Genomic DNA, 13,631 nt, shown 5'->3' with positions numbered 1-13,631 from the left:
TGTCTCCAGTGGATTTTAATGAGAAATAAAAATCACTGGGCACAAACCAAGCCCTGGAACTCAGAGGTTTGCTCCCCCCCCACCCCCCCCGGGGCACAGCCGGCTGTTGGACTGGCTGCCTGCCGCTGTTGCCGTGATCCACATCCCATCCCAGCTTGTAGTGTGGTTGTCATGGTAACGGCCGGGTATTTGCAGGGGGCACGATTGTCTCCAATATTTCCGGGACGCTCAGAGAGAGAGAGAGAGAGAGGAAGTGAAGGTGAGAGAGGACGTCACCTGCAGACACACAACACAGCTCAGAGGACAGATATATATGTGTATATATATATGTATATATATATGTATATATCTTTCTCACATATGTATATATTGTATGTATTTATATATATAAGACGTGATGATAGTTGTGATATTGATTTCAACCATTTTACTGGAGGGACATTTTGTTCCATGTTGGGTTTGATTCTTTTCTTCTCTCAGTGAAACTTCACTTGTTCAGTATGAAGTGTTTCTATAAGACACGCCCCCCCCCACACATCGTAAACACACACAAAGCGATGAGCTACGATGTGAGACTCGAGTGGCAGCGCCGAGACGAGCTGAAACAGCAGGTGGCGCTAAAACTGAGATTTTTAGAACCAGGACCGAAGCGTAAAATAAACATTCTTATAATTTAGTTTAAAGCTCATTGAAGTTCACGATCACACAAAGATCTTCTCTCTCTCTCTCTCTCTTTCTCTCTCTCTCTCTCTCTCTCTCTTTCTCTCTCTCTCTCTCTCTCTCTCCCTCCCCCCTCTCTCTCTCTCTTTCTCTCTCTCTCTCTCTCTCTCTCTCTCTCTCTCTCTCCTCCACCTTTCAGAAGATGGAGGTGAACATGTTTTATTAAATTGCAATTCACTCTATTATTTTCTATTTATAACCTGATAATGAAAAGTCTGTTTCTGACTCAATCTGTTAAATCTGCAATCCAACATCCTCCATCCTCCATCCAACATCCAACATCCAACACCCTCCATCCAACATCCAACATCCTCCATCCTCCATCCAACATCCTCCATCCTCCATCCTCCATCCAAGACCCTCCATCCAACATCCAACATCCAACATCCAACATCCAACATCCAACATCCAACATCCAACATCCTCCATCCAACATCCAACATCCTCCATCCAACATCCAACATCCAACATCCAACATCCAACATCCAAAATCCAACATCCTCCATCTAACACCATCCATCCAACATACATCATCCAACATCCAACATCCAACATCCAACATCCAACATCCAACATCCAACATCCAACATCCAACATCCTCCATCCTCCATCCAACATCCTCCATCCTCCATCCAACATCCAAAATCCAACATCCTCCATCTAACATACATCATCCAACATCCAACATCCAACATCCAACATCCTCCATCCTCCATCCAACATCCAACATCCTCCATCCTCCATCCTCCATCCAACATCCAAAATCCAACATCCTCCATCTAACACCATCCATCCAACATCCAACATCCAACATCCAACACCCTCAATCCTCCATCCAACATCCAAAATCCAACATCCTCCATCTAACACCATCCATCCAACATACATCATCCAACATCCTCCATCCAACATCTAACATCCAACACCATCCATCCAACATCCTCCATCCAACATCCTCCATCAAACATCCAACACCCTCCATCCAACATCCTCCATCCTCCATCCAACACACGCAATTCAGACATCCAACATCCAACATCCAACATCCAACATCCAACATCCAACATCCAACATCCAACACCCTCCATCCAACATCCCCCATCCAACATCCTCCATCTAACATCCTCCATCCAACATCCTCCATCCAACATCCAACATCTAACATCCAACACCCTCCATCCTCCATCCAACATCCTCCATCCAACATCCTCCATCAAACATCCAACATCCAACACCCTCCATCCTCCATCCAACATCCTCCATCCAACATCCAACATCCAAAATCCAAAATCCAAAATCCAACATCCTCCATCTAACACCATCCATCCAACATACATCATCCAACATCCAACATCCTCCATCCAACATCCAACATCCAACATCCAACATCCTCGATCTAACACCCACCACCCATCATCCAACATCCTCCATCCAACATCATACATCCAACATACATCATCCAACATGCAACATCCAACATCCTCCATCCAACATCCTCCATCCAACATCCTCGATCTAACACCCACCACCCATCATCCAACATCCAGCATCCAACATCCAACATCCTCCATCCAACATCCTCCATCCAACATCCTCCATCCAAAATCCTCCACCCATCATCCTCCATCCAAAATCCTCCACCCATCATCTAACATCCAACATCCAACATCCAACATCCAACATCCAACATCCAACATTCAATATCCAACATCCAACATCCTCCATCAAACATCCTCCATCCAAAATCCTCCACCCATCATCCAACATCCAAAATCCTCTACCCATCATCCAACAACCTCCATCCAAAATCCTCCACCCATCATCCAACATCCAACATCCTCCATCCAACATCCTCCATCCAAAATCCTCCACCCATCATCCAACATCCAACATCCAACATCCAACACCCATCATCCATCATCCATCATCCATCATCCTCCACTCATCTTAAACATCCAGCATCCACCTGTCCTTTTCTAGGGGGAGGTTATCTCTCCTCCCCTCTCCCACCTTTCTCCTTCCTCCCTCCTCTCCTCCCCCCCCCCCCCCAGCCTCGTATTGAGTTTCCTCGGCAGCAGTCGGGTTTCGGGAGGGAGGATCAGGTTCGGAAGGCGCCTCCTCTCTCCGTCCTCCCCCCCTCTGTGTCCCCGCCCCTCGCCGCTCTCCTCCGGCCCGTCATCTCCCTCCTCTTCCCCCTCCTCCTCTTCTTCCTCCTCTCCCTCCTCTTCCTCCCCTCCCTCCTCTTCCTCAGGCTGCAGAGCCGCACTTCACGGTGGAAGTTTCCCGGAGCTGGTGCGCGCGGCGCGGTGCGCGGAGGGTCGGAGGCATGAAGCGGCTTTAGGAGAGGAAGAGGAGATAAAGAGAGGAAGAGGAGATAAAGAGAGGAAGAGGAGAGGAGAGGTAGAGGAGAGGAAGAGGAGATAAAGAGGAGAGGAAGCGGAGAAGAAGGTATAACAGACTTCACCGGATCCAGGGACGACCACCAAGGTGAGTCCGGAGCTCCAGTTACTTTTTAAACCAACAGTTCACATTCAATTAACCAGATAAACAGTTTATAAGGTTCTAATTAACTGATTCTTCTTCACGTGTTTCATCGATATGCGGTCATTCGAACCCTCTTCATCACGTTTGGTTTAGTTTCAGATCAAATGTCGGAACCACATTTTTAATGAGGCATCTTTTCATAAACTGAAATGAAAGGTTACAGATATAAAGCTTTTTATAGGTGCTGAGAACGGAGTCATTAATATTCAGCTTATTAATAAAGTCAGTGCTAAAGATTGATGAGGCTCTATTGTAAAGTATTGATTTGTGTGTGTGTGTGTGCGTGTGCGTGTGCGTGTGCGTGTGCGTGTGTGTGTGTGTGTGCAGTAATGCTGACTGGACAGTTTCTCACATGTAAACTATAATGATGTGAAAGCTCTGGAGATCAGATCTTGTGTTAAATGATCAGTTGTTTGGCTCCAGCTTCAGTTTTTGTCAGAAATGTGTAAAAATGTTCATGAGTCTGAATCGTTGGTAAAGAAACGAAAAGAGTTTGAAAAGGTTTGAAAAGTTCCTGCAGGTCAGAGCTTTTCATTTTCAGCTCTTATCACCAGCTCCTCCAGAATGAGTTGATTGAAAATACATTAATTGATTAATTGATAATAATCAAACCATTAATCCAGAGGCTGCTGCTGTGGAGCTAAAGTTGGTTCATTGATTAGTTTGTAGATGAAAACCAATCAAACGATTGTGATTTTAAAGCAAAGATTTGTCCCAAAATATGAAGGTTTTGCTGGTTTTGATTCGGTTTGTTCAGCTCACGTGACCGGTGGATTGATCAACGATTGGCTGATCAGCCGATACTGAAGTCAGTTTTGCAGACTTCATGTCCTCAGTCGTGATTCTGTGGATTAACTAAACAGCTGGAGGAGGATCCAGATCAGTGACCTATAACAAGTTAAATCATATATTTTTCAAATGTGTGTTTCAAACCGTTGCTGCTCAGTTTCCTGTCCCAAAAGTCACAAACAAAACTGAAACAAGGAGGATATGGCGCCACCAACAGGCGACCAAATGAAACGCACTCCTACCTTCATTAAAAGTACAGATTTCTGCAGGTTTGAAAATATAATGTAAGTATTTAATGTAAAGTTTGTAGCGTCTCTATTCAAACCTTAATGAGTTAAAGAGCATTCAGAGCTCAGCACCGGCTTCATCACATGTCTCCACTTGTTCAGTCTGTTGTTTCTGTGATGTTGTTACTGTGATGTTGTCATTGTGATGTTGTTATTGTGATGTTTGGAGATGTGGATTCGTTGGGTTCAGCTGAGACACAGACTTTCTGGTGCAGGTGAACCAACAGAGATTTGTTGTATCATCGAAGAAATGAGATTCTTCTTCCGTGGCTTCAGGCTTCAGTGTTTTCTTCCCCTTGTCCTCACGTCTGTTTGTTGGTTTATTCGTCAACAGGATTATTAAAAAACAACACAACGGATTTCTGCTCAGCTTGTGAACACGATACTTCAGGAGCTCTGGAGGGAATTACTTTGTTCTCTTGGACTTAAACTTGACCTCATTTCCTTTTGGTGGTTGAAGGTCACTGTGACTTTGTGAACGTGTTGTTACAAATGTTCACTTGGACTCGCAGAGGAACTGGTGGTGAAGGAATCAGTTCATTGTGTTGACGTGTCGTGAAAAGACCAACACAAGGTTCCAGAATCAGTTTTTTGTATTAAATGTTACAGTTACACAAATAGAGGAAAGTATTTAATCCACGTTTAACATCTGGAACCAGTGAACGTTTGATGTTCCTGCTCGATTAACGAGAGATTCATCTTCAGAAGAGTCTTTTCAGTCACTTCCCAGCCGTTAATTAACCAGGTTTCTCTTCACTTGTCAGATGAAAATCTCTTTTTCAAACTGGCTGTGGGAGGAAATCGTTCTGCCAACAAAGCGTCTGAATCTTTTCCTTCGACAGTGAACAGAAATGAGAGATCACTGCTCAACCTGGTTCTTTCTGCCCAGAATCTGAATTCTGCTTCCAACACATGTTTAGAACTTGAATCCACTTCTGTTAAAAACTGGAATGTGTTGAGTTGTGATGGAAGAGGCAGATTTTCAGACCCAGCGGTTTGGTTTGGATCCGATCTGGTGATGGAGGCAGGGCCAGGATCTCATGAAGCATTTCAGCTGCTTCTCTTCACCTGTGACCTCTAACATCTGATTCTCCTGAAGGTCAGATGAGAGCCTGCAGGTGAGCAGAGCTGCTCCTGCACCAGCTCCTGATCCAGAGTCACGTCAGATCTGAAGGTCAACGTGGATCCGTCTCTTGTCTGGATTTAAGCTGCAGAAGCTGATTCCTGTTGCTCGGTTCACTGAGGTGGAAACCTGGAGCTGATGTGAGCGAGGTCAGAGGTCAGAGGTCAGAGCAGTGACTCCACAGCTGTGTTGCTCTTCCAGTGGGTTGCTCTTCGGAGCGAGGGGGGGGGCAGTGACCTGGACACTGATTCTGTCACATCGCACATGTTGAAGCGTAAGAAATATTGTTTTATTTTCTCCACATGTTATTTCACTTCATCACTGTGGAGTTCAGGTCCTGGTGATTGTTTCCTCCTCTCTGCATCTGAAACTGGTTTGTTGGTTTGTGATAATACGACAACATCAAGGGGACCAGAATAAGACCTGATAGGTGCAAGAACTCCAGTCCACTAGGTGGCAGTTAGGCTCCTCTAAGCTGGTTGGTCAGCTGCCTATGAATAAATGATAAGAGGAGGCAGGTCACATCATCAGACACTAGAGGCTCGATTGTTTGGTTATTAATTACAGTTAAGATAAGAAGGGAAGTTTAATATTCTATTTACTCAATCTGCAAACTGTTTATATCTCCTTCGTTACGTTGTTGTAGTGTTTTGATTTCAGATTCATGCACAAATTACACAAATGAGCTGTTTGTCATAGTTTAAATTAGTGTTGAAGCTCGAAGATTACGGTAAAATAAAAAATGGATTCAACCTTTTTCGAGTGCTTACTTCACATAGTGAGAAATCACAAAACACAGCTTCAAAGGTTAAACTAATATAGTACGGGGGGGGGGGGGGGTTGAGCCTCCTCAGATAAACCCACCTGCTTCATGAAGAGGCCCACCCACTGTGGCACTGTGCAATAACCCTGGATCTTTATAATAACCACTGTACAGCTACTCCCGCAATTATATTTATTTATTTCACCCTTACTGTATAACCGTCATACTCATACCATTTAATATTTATCCCTGCACTTCTCTTCTTTAGTTTCTAAGACCGTTGCACTGTTTTTATTGTTTTGTGTTGTGATGTGTGTTGTGTGTCAGCACACTGAGAGACACTTTACCAAATCAAATTCCTTGTTTGTGCAAACTTACTGAGCCAATAAAAGCTGATTTTGATTCTGAGATGAAAGTTTGAGGTAAAATGAAACCTGATCTCTGCAGTCACCTCAACCCGCTGCAGGTTCCCCCTCAAACCTCTGAGGAGCTCCGCCCTCTTCCTGCTCGCCCTTTATCTCCGCTCTGATGCAGGACCCAGGGGGGGGCAGGAAGTGTGTGTGTGAGTGTGTGTGTGTGTGTGTGTGTGTGTGTGTGTGTGTATGAGATGGAAAAGGAGGCAGCTTTTGTCATCAGTGATGATCAAAGTTAATCTCGAGGACATGAGAGAGAGAGAGAGAGAGAGAGAGAGAGAGAGACCAAACTCTCTGTCCTCCTCTCTCTCTCTTTATTTGACCCCCTCTCTCTTCACCCACTCCACTCCCAGCATGCCTCAGGTCTGTCAGACTGGGATCTGTGGTGGTGCAGGTATTATCTCCTTGTTGTTTAAAAACCTGTTAACAAACAAGTTGTTCTACAAGTTGTGTATATGGCCTCTTAGTGTTTGTGAACATACTTGAAAATGTTGTTTTGAATTGAAGCGCTGTGTGAACGGGTGTGAACGTGTGTGTTTGTGAACGTGTGTGTGTGCACATGTGTGTGTGAACGTGTGTGAGTTAATATGTGTGTGAATGTGACGTGTAGTGTGAAGCACTTTGAATAATTGTGGAGACTCAGTGTTAATTAATCCTGAATCCCTCAGAGAAACATTTGAAAGATTTTTACATTTATTCACATGAACCATTAATATTAATCGACCTTTATTTATCTTTGAGTGGAGTCAGGCATCGAGTGTTAAGCTTTTCTTTCTGATGCAAATGTGAAGCAGCTGCATTCACTCTGCTTTACTCCACCGAGGGCTGTGTGTGTGTGTGTGTGTGTGTGTGTATGTGTGTGTGTGTGTGTGTGTGTGTAGACTCACTGGAAAGGTCCGGCCTCTAGATGCCGTCCCCCGGCCTCCTCTGTGGTTTTTCTCCTCCAGTCTCACCAATCACGAAGCCTCAGGCTGTCACACAGGACACGAGGTCACAAAACCATGAAATCCGAGTTTGATTATAAATACGTCTCCACACTAAACGCTTGTAAGCAGTGAGGTGGGTTTGCAGTCGCCATGGATACCCACGATATCAGGAGCTCCATCCCTGGGAAGCCCGATCGGTGTCCTCCTGAGGAGCCGGTGATTCAGTGGTAGACCTGGCGTCTGAAATCTGTGTTTCACATGGACTCTGCCTCCAGAGATTTGATGAGAACTTGATTTCTGCAGAAGGTTTTATTGTTGGATTGCGACACAAAGATCAGAATCTGGTTGTTCAGACGCTGTGGCCGGGGGGGATCCTCCTCTATCTCCACCTGGAACCTGGAGTTTGAAAGTTGTTTTATCCAAAATGAGGTCGAGGACATTTTCTGATCTGAGTCTGAAGCTTCATGTGTTAGTTCCATAGTTTCCTTTGATCTGTTAGTTCTGGTTTCACATTGTAATTTAGGAACTTAAGAATTTTGTCTGACACACATGGGCGGAGTCTACCTGTACTTGACTCTGATTGGTTTCTAGACGTCGGTTGTCAGATGGTTGGGTTGTTATCTTGTATTATATGTCTTACGTCTTCCTCAGAACAAATTGCGATTCAATTGTGCTTCTCCTCCACTTCCACTTCTTTTCCTTCTTCTATTGTAACATGTTGTCGTAACTTCCTGCAACTATAACATCATGATGGTATCACTAGCTGAGTCAGCACATTCAGGCGCAGTACTCCACAATACTAAAGTACTCCACAGTACTCCACAGCACCACAGCACTCCACAGTACTACAGTACTTCACACTAGTTCAAATGCACCAGATCAACGTCCTCATGGTTCAAACATAATATCGTCGGAGGTGAAGTCCGCAGCTGCTTCCTCTTCTTCTTCTAACAATTAATCATCCTTGTTTTTTATATCAACACAACCTGATAATGAGCCGTTACATTTAGTTCTATAACCTGGGACGATTCACAGTTTCAAAATGAGCTTCTCATCCTTTGACCTTTAACTAATCTTAAATATCTGCTCTGACATTTCTTGTTATCCGCTGAGATGCAGATACTGTTCATCTGTGTGTGATAATAACGTCAGGCTGTTTTATCAGTGGAGCTCTTATCTGGTTTCCTGTTTCTGATTTGACCTTTTCATTTCTCTCTGACCCCGAAAATGTGAGTTTGTGTTTAAAAAGATCTGCAGAATATTAATGTGTTGTAATAATGTCATGACACTGTAATAACACAGCTGGAGGTCCTAAATGTTCACGTCAATCATGTGTGTGTGTGTGTATGTGTGTGTGTGTGTGTGTGTAAGTGTTTATGTGTGTGAGTGCGCCCACGTGTTTCATTAATAGTATGCTTTTTAATCCTCAGACTTTTATCTGTTCAACCACTTTGTTTTAGTTAATGTGAACCCAGATACACACAAATGAGTATCACACTGTATTCTACTTTATACTACTGCATCCTGTTTTCTGTTTCCTCCTGCATCCTGTTTCCTGTTTCCTCCTGCATCCTGTTTCCTACTTCATCCTGTTTCCTCCTGCATCCTGTTTCCTCCTTCACTGTTTCCTTCTTCAATGTTTCCTCCTGCATCCTGTTTCATACTTCATCCTTTTTCCTCCTGCATCCTGTTTCCTACTTCACTGTTTCCTCCTGCATCCTGTTTCCTCATTCACTGTTTCCTCCTGCATCCTGTTTCCTTCTTCACTGTTTCCTACTTCACTGTTTCCTTCTTCACTGTTTCCTCCTGCATCTTGTTTCCTACTTCATCCTGTTTCCTCCTGCATCCTGTTTCCTACTTCACTGTTTCCTCCTGCATCCTGTTTCCTCCTGCATCTTGTTTCCTACTTCATCCTGTTTCCTCCTGCATCCTGTTTCCTCCTGCCTCCTGTTTCCTCCTGCATCCTGTTTCCTACTTCACTGTTTCCTCCTGCATCCTGTTTCCTACTTCACTGTTTCCTCCTGCATCCTGTTTCCTTCTTCAATATTTCCTACTTAACTGTTTCCTCCTGCATTCTGTTTCCTCCTGCATCCTGTTTCCTTCTTCAATGTTTCCTCCTGCGTCCTGTTTCCTACTTCACTGTTTCCTTCTGCATCCTGTTTCCTCCTTCACTGTTTCCTCCTGCATCCTGTTTCCTTCTTCAATGTTTCCTCCTGCGTCCTGTTTCCTACTTCACTGTTTCCTTCTGCGTCCTGTTTCCTACTTCACTGTTTCCTCCTGCATCCTGTTTCCTACTTCACTGTTTCCTCCTGCATCCTGTTTCCTTCTTCAATATTTCCTCCTTCACTGTTTCCTCCTGCATCCTGTTTCCTCCTGCGTCCTGTTTCCTACTTAACTGTTTCCTCCTGCATCCTGTTTCCTCCTTCACTGTTTCCTCCTGCATCCTGTTTCCTACTTCACTGTTTCCCCCTGCATCCTGTTTCCTCCTGCATCCTGTTTCCTCCTGCATCCTGTTTCCTTCTTCAATGTTTCCTCCTGCGTCCTGTTTCCTCCTGCATCCTGTTTCCTCCTGCATCCTGTTTCCTACTTCACTGTTTCCTTCTGCGTCCTGTTTCCTCCTTCACTGTTTCCTCCTGCATCCTGTTTCCTACTTCACTGTTTCCTCCTGCATCCTGTTTCCTCCTGCGTCCTGTTTCCTACTTAACTGTTTCCTCCTGCATCCTGTTTCCTCCTGCGTCCTGTTTCCTACTTCACTGTTTCCTCCTGCATCCTGTTTCCTTCTTCAATATTTCCTCCTTCACTGTTTCCTCCTGCATCCTGTTTCCTCCTGCGTCCTGTTTCCTACTTAACTGTTTCCTCCTGCATTCTGTTTCCTCCTGCATCCGGTTTCCTCCTGCATCCTGTTTCCTTCTTCAATGTTTCCTCCTGCGTCCTGTTTCCTACTTAACTGTTTCCTCCTGCGTCCTGTTTCCTACTTCACTGTTTCCTCCTGCATCCTGTTTCCTTCTTCAATGTTTCCTCCTGCGTCCTGTTTCCTACTTCACTGTTTCCTCCTGCATCCTGTTTCCTTCTGCATCCTGTTTCCTCCTGCGTCCTGTTTCCTACTTCACTGTTTCCTCCTGCATCCTGTTTCCTTCTGCATCCTGTTTCCTCCTGCGTCCTGTTTCCTACTTAACTGTTTCCTCCTGCATTCTGTTTCCTTCTGCATCCTGTTTCCTACTTCACTGTTTCCTCCTGCATCCTGTTTCCTCCTTCACTGTTTCCTCCTGCATCCTGTTTCCTACTTCACTGTTTCCTCCTGCATCCTGTTTCCTACTTCACTGTTTCCTCCTGCATCCTGTTTCCTCCTGCATCCTGTTTCCTCCTTCACTGTTTCCTCCTGCATTCTGTTTCCTCCTTCCCTGTTTCCTCCTTCACTGTTTCCTCCTTCACTGTTTCCTGCTTCACTCTATAGTTATGTACATATATAAATATAAATGTGTTAATATAGTTGCTGTGATTTAGATCTGCATCACATACATAATGGCTGACTGTAGAAAAAAGCAGAACCAGCAATTTTGAATTCCATCTTTTATTTTTGTGTGTTTGTTTGTTTATTTTACTCGTCCCTGCCCCCCTGCGCACACACACACACACGCACACACACACACAACACACACACACACACACGCACACACACACACACACACACACACGTCCTCAGAGATTTGAATGTGTGCGCAGGCGGTTGAAACAACAGCAGGATTACTGTGTAATCAGGTTCTATCAAACATAAATATTGAATGTGGATATTACACAGGAAGCTCATATATTATGTATAAGCTCTAATTCTAGGTCAGACCCTCAGTGTTACTGAGAGTTATTGTGCTGCAGGTTATCATGTAATTTTATTTTGAAATGTGTCATTTTCACAGCAGTGAAACAAACAGAACCATAAACTCTGATTAAATAAAACGGTTCATTTGTAATTTCGAGCGATTACATGTGGTTAAAGTCGAATTAGTATAATTTTATGATATTTGAGAATTTCCTCACACAGCAGGAGATAAACTTAATAACCAGTTGCAAATTAAAAATAAAACTTCCCTCTGTCTCTGTCCTCAGGGAGAGGAGGAGAAGTGTTGATGTGATTAATCCTGATTCTCTGTGTTTAACACGTCGTATGATCATAAATGTGATTTTCATGTGGTAAAACGTTTCCTGTCACTCAGGTCCCATGAGACGAATTATATTCATATCAACACTGTGTTCACGTTCAACTGATCTGGAAACACGTTTGAGTTAATTATGCTCTGAGGTCACACATGTGTGAAAGAATGAATATAATTAACAGAAAGTAATATTTAATATTGGCAGCTGAGTCACCAGGAGACAAACTAATGCGCAACCTTTGTACCAGATTCTAAACTTCACTTCCTGTTTGTGTTTTAGTCAGAATTTAGGTTCAGGTTGAAGAAAGATGGCGGCTGTGGTTTGACATATAAACGTTTCTGTGATGAATGGGAAATCAACCTGGGCCTCGTGATTATACATGTTGAATGTATATAAAAGCGATAGAGACTACAGTGTAATCTTATGGGGAAACTACGACAGTCCTTTGCCTTGTGAACGTGTTATTTTAAGAACGACTCCAGACAATCCTTTCAAATTTGGCACAAATGTTCACTTAGACTTGCTGACTAATTGATTTGATTTTGGTGGTCAAAGGTCACAGGTCAAGGTCACGGTTGCCTCACGAAACAAGGTTTTGGCCTCTTGGACAAACCTCAAGTCTGTCTTTTGGGGAAGTTCTTCACTTTTTTGACTCAAAGATGAATTGAGTAAATTTCAGTGGTCAAAGGTCATAGTAACTTCATACTATCGTGAATGCACTGCACTGGTTGGTTTAGGCATCCAATCAGAGGGCAGTAATTCTAGTTTCATACAAAATGTATTTGCTGTTGCAGTTTATTTTATTTTTAAGCGTAGTCACCCACATGTCTCTTTTATCTTGACATGTTACAACATGGAGAACACATGTCGGCTGCAGCACACACACACACACACACACACACACACACACACACACACACACACACACACACACACACACACACACACACACACACACACATTATTGTAGCAGCTGCTGTGTCTCATGGTGATAAACGTCTCTTCTCACTGTAGATAAGAAAGATTAAAGCTGATATTTTAAGGCTCCAATGTTTAAATTTACAGTAGACATCTCTGTTTCCTTCCCTCCTTCCTTCCTTCCCTCCCTCCCTCTCTTCCTTCTCTTCTCTCCTCCCCCCTCAGGGAGCCTGGGTGAAAGTGTGGAACCTCGTCCTGGAGCTTTTCTCCTCTGGAGGTTATGGCTGAAATGGTAGGTAGGCTCAGTCAGACGCTGACATGTAGTCGTGGTGAAGAAGCAGCAACGAGTGTCTGTGGATCACATGTCTTCTCTGGGTGATGTAGGACGAGAAGGATCAGAGACAAAAGAGACAGAAAACAAACGTCTCACCTGTGATGGAGTCTAATAATGTGGATATGATGCAAAGCAAACCTCTCGTCCACAAACAAACAGTTTCATATCAGGAAACATAAACGCAGATACACAAACGTATCTCATATCCATTGATTTATCAGATAATCAGTCAGGCTCTTTTTTCCACCTCATAGCATCAACTGAAACACCTCATAAAATATAAGAGTCGTTATTATATCATAGTGTGAGTGAAACCTTGATAATAATCCAGTTTTATTGTGCAGAACGTTTATCTCCACTGCTGCAGATTTGATTATCTCTATTATCTGCAGATTTCTGATGTGTGTGTCTGAGTGGTTAGTGTGAGGAACCATGAGGAACCGGGTTCTGGCTCTGAGGAGAGAGTTGGCAGGAGGCTGTGACTGGATGAATAAACACTGGATTTGAACCTGAGTAGATCTGAAGCAGCATCTTTTTAAAACCACCCTCGAAAGAAACCTGAGGCTTTTTCAACAACTTGACTCACAACATTTATTTCTACGACTCTGAAGCAGAAACATGTCAGAGTTTAAACCTTTTGACTTTTATTGTAAATCATCTCC

Source organism: Limanda limanda, chromosome 3, assembly GCF_963576545.1.
Source record: "Limanda limanda chromosome 3, fLimLim1.1, whole genome shotgun sequence".
Taxonomy (NCBI): Eukaryota; Metazoa; Chordata; class Actinopteri; order Pleuronectiformes; family Pleuronectidae; genus Limanda; species Limanda limanda.
The sequence above is the reverse complement of the archived record's forward strand: the minus strand, read 5'-3'. Positions refer to the sequence as shown.